At 32.9% G+C, this 8,490-nt stretch overlaps 1 long non-coding RNA gene across 1 annotated transcript; it reads right to left on the bottom strand.

The window, feature by feature from the left end:
- Window positions 1-313: 313 nt before the first annotated feature.
- LOC148783251 (uncharacterized) lies at window positions 314-4,239 on the bottom strand. The gene is made up of 2 exons (XR_016050643.1): window positions 4,036-4,239; window positions 314-3,005 (listed from the first exon to the last, which is right to left on the bottom strand). It is a non-coding gene; the product is annotated as an uncharacterized LOC148783251 (long non-coding RNA).
- Between the last annotated feature and the right edge of the window lie 4,251 nt (window positions 4,240-8,490).

The raw sequence follows: 8,490 nt of genomic DNA, 5'->3' as shown, positions 1-8,490 counted from the left end.
CATATGCAATATCTAGGCGAGTCATAGTGAGATAGATGAGGGAGCCTATGAGTTTGCGATACATCATAGGCACAAAAAGAGGATCTCAAACATATGTAGAAAGTTTAACATTGAATTCCATGGGTGTGTCAACAACCTTCGTATCATTCAATCGGGCATTGGAAACAATATCAAGTGCATACTTCTGTTGAGAGATGTAAATACCACGTTTAGAGCGAGAAATCTCAAGGGCAAGAAAATAAGATACTTTCCCAAGATCCTTCATTTGAAATTCTTCTGTAATTGTAGCTTCACATCCTTAATGGAAGTGAAATCATTGCAAGACATAAGAATATTATCAACATATAATAAAATAATGCAAATTACATGCTTTGTGGTACGAATAAACATGGAGTGATCATGTTTACTTTGAGTGAAACCAGTTGCAAGAATGACAGCCTGAAAAAGCTCAAACCACGTACGAAGAGCTTGTTTGAGACCGTAAATTGCTTTATGAAGTTGACAAACCAATGGCTTATCTTGATAAACAAACCCAAGTGGTTGACACATATAAACTTCTTTTTGAAGTTTGCCATTAAGGAATGTATTTTTGACATCCATCTACCATATGGGCCATTCACGAATAGATACGAGTGCAATAAAAGTACAAATAGTTTTCATCTTAGCAATTAGAGCAAAAGTTTCTTCATAATCGATGCCATGCTTCTGTGCATAACCCTGAGCAACTAATCAGGCCTGGTACCAATCAAGAGTATCAACAGCTCATAACTTGACTTTATAGATCCATTTACTACTAATAACATGTTTTTTGGAGGGCAATGACACCAAATCCCAAGTGCGATTTGCCTCTAAAGCTGCAACTTCGTCATCAAAGTTAGTTATTGAATGTGGCAATCTCTGATTTTCGTGACAATGAAAAGGAGGATTATCGAAACTAGGAAAAAAAGAAAACTAGGTCCATGTGTTGTTGAATTAGGGTGTGGGTAGTGTTGGTGGAAGGGTATATGTTTGAAAAATGTAACGTATCGAGATATTCTAATATGATTAATAGAATGATCAAAACAACGCTATCCTTTTTAATTTATTAGAAAACCTACGAACATGCATTTGACATACTTAGGTGAAGTTTATCACATGTAGAAGATTGTAAAAAGTACAAAGCATGTGCACCCAAACACACGTAAATGTGAGTAGTCAGGGCGTTTTTTAAAAAGCTTTTGAAATGGTGATACATTTTGTAAAATCGGTGTAGGAATTAGATTAACAAGATAGACAATAGTATACATCGCTTCAACCCAAACTTTCTTTGGGGAATGAGAGTTAATAAGAAGAGAAAGAGCGGTTTCAAGAATATGGCGATATTTTTTTTCAAGAACTCCATGAGGGCATGAACGTTGATGAAGAATGTCATTTGTATGACGATATGTTTGAAATTCATTGGATAGATATTCCCCCCAAGAATCAGACCTAAAAACTTTAATGTTTTTATTAAATTGATTTTTTATCATATTACTGAAGTCTTTAAAAACGCTAAACACACTTGACTTGTGTTTGAGAAAATAAATCCAACTATATTAGAAAAATCATATATAAATATCATATAATAAGAAAATCTATTAATTGAAGGAGCAAGAGCAAGCCCCAAACATCAGAGTGTACTAAAGAGAAATGATGGATATACTTTTATTATTGCTATGAGGAAAAGGTTGATCGAAGTGTTTTACGAACTTGCAACTCTCACAAACAATATTTTTATCAAATTTTTTGAGAGAAGACAACAAGTAAAAGGACAAAGTTTAAAAAGAAACCATTTTTTGAGAATGTGGGCGTCCTAAACTACAATGCCAAATATTCCAAAGAGAATTTGATTGACTTATTTCAGGAGGAGAAAAAAAAAGATAATAAACTGACAGAGCTTGTGAAAGATGGGAATGAGCTCACTGAAAGTAACTGTGAAAGGCCGACTATGTTTAGTGCCTCTCCCAATCACTGTTTCGGTTGTTAGATCCTACAACACACAACTTTTATTAGAAAAATAAACAAGGCACTTGTTATTAATTAACTGGCCAACAGATATTAAATTGAAATGAAGGTTGAGAATATGATAAACATCTTTCAATGCTAAGAAGTTACCAGATGGATTAGGGACACTGGTATTACCAGAGTGGGTAACATGAAGTGGAGACTCATTAGCAGTAAAATAAGTCATATTTTCATAATGGGGTTTTACCGAGGATAAATGCGAAAGTTGTTTTATCAAATAATTTGATGCTCTTGAGTCTATGATCCAAGTATTTGATAAAGGATTTGAGTTACCTGAAAAACCTATGGAAGCTAAAACCTGAACAAGAAGTAGGAGTGTAGTTGAGTCAATAGAGTGAAGATTTGGCATAGATACAAGGGTAACAGATGTGGAGGCAGAATGAGAGTGAATGGAAGTGGCATTCTTTACACTAGTGGGACTAGGAATGGAGGCAATTGTAGCCCATTGAATTTGACTAGGTACAAGAGGCTTCTCACGTACCTGATGGTGTTTTTGACAATCAGTTATTACATGTCTGAGCTTCTTATAATAATTGTAAAAAATGTACTTCTTGCACCGATCGACCGTGTGGCCTATTTGTTTGCATATGTAACACTACACTTAGACATAATTGGTATCTTTGTTAAGGAATTGGACGTGGCTAAGGCCATATCAATGACATCTTGTGATGTGGATTTGCAAATCCCAAGAGAGCTTAAGCGAGTTTCTTCAGAAAGGAGATCTGAGATGCAATCATCTAATGGTGGAATGGGAGTACGATGAAGGATTGATGCTCTCATGCTTTCAAACTCTGATCGCAACCCCATAAGGAAGTGAAATAAACGAGACCGATTTTGTGCTTTAGTAACAGCTTCAGTGGGTGGCTCTGACTCCATCCAGTCCATCTCATTCTATATACCCGAAAGAGTATTAAAATAATCTTGAATTGATGAGAGTCCCTTTGTTGTGTCTTCATGCTCTCCTGTTCAAGGGTATACAAAATTGCAATATTTGCTTGAGAATAAATCTTCTGTAAATAATCCCACATTACTTTAGCACTAGATTGAGAAGTGAGGTTGCCCCCAATTTTGAGCTCAATTGAGTTCACAATCCATCTCACAATAGATCTATGGTAAGGCAATCACTACGTCCATTGTCATCCTTAGGCATGGGAACAAAACCATCAATATAGCCCCATGACTTCTGTCCCACGAGAAAACGTCTCATTTGGAAAGACCACAAGCAATAGTTCTTCCCATCAAGACGCACATAAATAGTAGCACTCTCTATATTACTTTTGCATTCCATAGATGGGTATTTTCTTTTTCTTTTTATTTTTTATTTTGGAGTCAAAGTTTCTCTCTAGAAAAATTGGCAAAGGAAAAGCGATCAATTGGAGAAAGCAATGGGAATTAATTTGAGATACTACAAGAAAAAATTTTCTTTGACCAGATCTTTTCTGGAGAGAGAAATTGATAGTAATAAACGATACCACAGAGAGAGAGAGAAAAAATTTGCTTTGACCAGATCTTTTCTAGGGAGGCAGTTGGAGCTAGTTAGCGATGCTATAAACATTACCATACCATTCAAGTACGTATTCCAGCAACCTAAAGAATGCAAGGAGCGCCACAAAAATCTTATGGATAGAAATTCAGGGGATGGTGCAGCAGTGCAGAGACTCGAGCTCTTCTCAACCATATCCATCTACTATACCGGGTATTCAAAGGGAAGCATCATTCAAAAGGGGACAGATTGATAACCAGGAGCATAAACACAATTTGCATTAACGAAATTAAAGAGAGAGAGAGAGGGTAACTAAATTTTTGTAATGTAAGTGAAAATTGCATATGCAGCAAAGGCAACCAAATATGCAATGAAAGCAATAGGGTTTCAAATATGCAACAAAAATTTGCAAATTTGCAGATGCAACGAAAGTTAATTTGCAATGAAAATTTGAGAGATTGATGATTGTTCCAATCATGGATGAAAATTAAATTTATTTGATTACTGACCTTCACTAAAAAAACGATCTGTAAGCAGCAAAAAACAAGAGATGATCGAATCTTTGTCTCTCTAATGCCATATTAGATTTAAAGAAGATGAAAAGCTGAGGAACAGTCTAGAGAGAGAAACAATCTTGATCAATTCTCATTGACAAGGAATGAAACCTTAAAATGATGGGTTTACATACAAATACAAATTTAGCGTAGACCACATTATCCTTACACAAATATATAATGACAATAAAAGACAACTAAAAATTATACATTTTATTTTTGTATACACATTCTTAGAGCAACATATTTTTCTCTCTCTTTCTCTCTCTCACCCTATCCGAGTAAGAGTATCATCTCTCTCTCTATGTAAAAAAAATTAGGATTGTACGTATTTTCTCTATTGTAAATGTGCCCTAGAAAAATTTAGGGATTTTTTTTTATGCTCTAAAAAATTTAGGTATGTACTTATTTTCTTCATGCTTACCACTGACCAAAAGTAAACTCTAATGATATTCCTTGATTCCTTTGCCAAGTCATTCCTACTTCAATTGCTCCATTCTTGACGTCTTTCACTCTCTTGCCCATGGGTATCTTTATGTTAGAATACAAATACAATGTTCGTTGTTTTCTTTGATTTATTTAAGTCTAGTGCATGCATTATTTTATATGCAATGGTGTTGTATGTGGAATGCTAAATTGGGTGCAGACATAAAACGTTTATGTTTTTATTTTTTTAGTTTTATAAACTATATCAAGTATACAAGTGTATTAGGCTATCAATTTAACTGAAGGTGTTGGCTGCAGTTTAATAAGTTTTCTGTAAATTCGTTACTGAATGATGAGGTCTTGATGTTGGCTGCAGTTTAATAAGTTTTCTGTAAATTCGTTACTGAATGATGAGGTCCTGATGTATGTTTATTGAATTTGAAATTCTTTTTTTTTTTATATTTGAAGCCATTTGTCTTTAATCTCTTGATTTGCTGAGATAGACTATTTCTTGCAATAATTTATACATTATATATTGTTTTGAATTTCTTTTGACATTTCAAAGCTTTTTTCTTTGAATCTTCATCCTTTTAAGAAGTTCCTTTTGCCCCTTGTTCCTAAATTTAATCACCTTGTACTAGAATTCACACTTACATCTCTACAATGTATGTACATTCATATCTCACAATATTCCCCCACTAATACTGGATAGCTATTACTTAGATGTGATATCTGTTATTCAATTGTGGTAATGCTCATTGAAACTTTTGAAAAGTATATGATATATAGTTACACATGCCAGTTGAATATGAACATTAGATTATGCACTTACTGTTGTGAGTTCTTTTGTCAAATAGGTTATTTGCTTGCTTCATTTTAGTATATAAAGGTTGAACCCCACTAGTTGACATTTTTAATGTAACTGTTAAATTACCAAGACTGAATTCCTCTCCATGGTTCCTTTGTCCTGAAGGTGACATGTTTCATTTCCTATATTTAAAGAATACACTGGAAATCAGTGGGGATGAGGACTACTTGTACAGGTTCAATTCCTTTTCACTTGATTGGTTCCATTGAAGTTAGTAACTAATCAAAAAACAATATATATTTATGGGGGTTGGGAGTTTTTTTTTAATTTATTTATGATTTAGTACTACTTTTCTGTTTTTTAAAGTACTCATGTCCTTATCTCATAAATATTAGCAATTTTGTAGAGGAAAACATGCTTGTCACAACATATGGTTCTCTTTTTAGACTTGAATTGCATTTGTTCTCTTCTTAGACTTGAATTGCATTTTTTGAGAAATAAGACCACTTCAAACTTAATATATATGTTCCTATCATCGTTGTCATATACCATGCAACATTGCTATGTCAATTTCCCAAACAAATACCGGTAGATTGTACTTTAGTTTTCTACGATATACCTTTTTCAGTGGTGCGATGATTATAATGAAGGATTGGACTATGGAAAAAACTTGAGGCAATGGAATGAATCACAAGAAGATGTCATCGTCAATCGGGAGTGCAATGGGTTTTGTTTTTTTTGTATGTAATCAACGCTTTACTTTCTTTATAATCCTTATAAAATCTTTTTGAAGTAATTAGGAGAAACATACCTACTAGGTCCATCTTTACATGCAAAGTTATGTACAATGAATATGGTTTTAAGTCTTAGATAATGTAATTTAGTTCATCAATATGCAAAGTTATGTATTATGCCAAAAGGTGAATTCAGTGATGAATGGCCATAGTTTCTTTTGTTATTAGAACGTGCTTCTTATTGAATGATATGATGTTACGTTATTCAAGTATTTAGTAATAAATGTAAGCCGCTCCATTTGTATATTTGTAATATACGACTATGTAGTATATTAATTATTGTTAACCATCTAAGTATGAGTTCTAATAATGATGGGAGGAACTATAATTGAATGTCTCCACAAGATGACAAACTTCTAGATGTGATGGCCCTAATGTTGGGGTACAATTTAGGGCACAAATTATGGCAGAAATGTGGGGACAATATCGACAACACCAAAATCGTTAGTGTATGCATGCATGCATGTGCTATAAAATTATGATATATATATATATATATATATATATATATATATATATATATATATATATATATATATATATATATATATATATATATATATATATATATATATATATATATATATATATATATATATATATATATATATATATATATATATATATATATATATATATCATTATCTCTTTGTTCAAGTGATTAATTTTATTTTATTATTTAAAAAAATACAAACTTATCTTTTGTAATGTACTGGTGTGGTGGCAATATGGAATGGTTAGCTTTCAAACTTTTAAATATCTATTTCTCAAATAAATGATAAACTTTTGCTCTCTCATTTTCCTGCTTGAAGAATTATTCAAAGAAAAGATGGGCAGGACTTTTATACATTCGATGTGTTTAAATTGCCTCATGCCCAAGTGTCACTGATGCTTGAATTTTCATATAACAAGTGGGTGTCGAGAGAGAGCATAGATGGGGATGGACTTAATGATAATATTCTTCGATATTTATGTAAATATTAGTATTTTTTAATCTATTTATATTTTTGGTAATATGCTGGATGAATGAAAAGAACTTTATTTAATTACAAAATATTTTTAAAAAACTGCATTGCGCATATCATATAAATGAAATACATAATAAAAAAATTACAGGCAATTTCCAGCTTTCCTATTGCAAAATAGGTGAAATTACCAAGACCACAATTTATCAAACAGGGTTTTTATCTTTCACTTTACCAATTTTTACTTATATTCCAGAATCCAAAAAATCAACAGTAGAGGTGATTTGCAAGTTCCTGCAGTGAAAGTTTATCTGGAGAAATGCAGAGTAAGAGTGGACCACATACACCCTATAGTACTTTCCTTTAAGATGATAGATCTAACATGTATCCAAATTTATCCAAACCTTCCATTCAAAATACATACTTCTAGACATTTAGATGGATTCATAAATAACCATTGCCAAGCATAAGATCTACCCAAAATTCAGAACAATGGAAACGTCCCATTCAGATTCAGTATTGTAGAAATCATGTTTCTCCAGAAAATATGAACTGTGACCATTGCTTAGTATAAGCAGATAGAGTTCCCACCTACCCATATAAATCTTTCCATATGGGCATAGGATCACCAACATATTGATATCTTCCACATTTGATCATAAAGTTACTAGAAGTCATTCGTGGAAAATTCATACTTATTTAAAATTAAACCAACATCATTCACTAGAGAATTTAAAGAGCTTTCAAATGTTTCTAACATCGTCTTACTCTAGCATTCCATTTTATCATTATGATCAAGGCACCATAGCTCGCCTAACGAAGAACACTTCATCATTTCTGGGATTCGTCACTACATGCGCCTGATGTGGTCTATTGTACCAAGTGCATCACATCTTGTGCTTTACATGTCTCCAAATATTAAAACTTTAGGAAACAGCCAAGAAGCTTTTTAGGAGTGGCCTAAGACATTTTAAATCACCAATATTTGTCAAAATTAGTGATTTCTAAGACCTTAAAACGTGATATATACACATTCAGTTTAGAAAAGTTCAGGAGACATCAAGGCCCCGAGAGAGAATGAGAAAAATGCAAGAGATTTAAGAACTCAACTTTTTTGACCTGAATTCCCAATAATATCCCTAGATCCTCGGGACTAATATATGTTATTGTACTTTATTAAAATTGTGCTCAGAACATCTAAAGTATAGCAGAGAACTTAGGAATAATTCGAAAAAAATCAAAAAGTCGCCTTGATATGAGCCTTACCATATGAAGGTAAATAAGAAAAATTAGGGAGCCTCTAAACTATTTTTTAGTAACTAATGTCGTTCTACAGAATAACGGATGCGTTCATATAATACTAGGAGATGGTCGTATTGGTCCCTCCCCTACATTATTTCTTGATCAAGACGATCCA

The sequence above is a fragment of the Amborella trichopoda genome, chromosome 2 (assembly GCF_054954075.1).
Source record: "Amborella trichopoda isolate Santa Cruz 75 chromosome 2, AtrichopodaSantaCruz75HAP2 v2.0, whole genome shotgun sequence".
Lineage (NCBI taxonomy): Eukaryota > Viridiplantae > Streptophyta > Magnoliopsida > Amborellales > Amborellaceae > Amborella > Amborella trichopoda.
The sequence above is the reverse complement of the archived record's forward strand: the minus strand, read 5'-3'. Positions and strand labels throughout refer to the sequence as shown.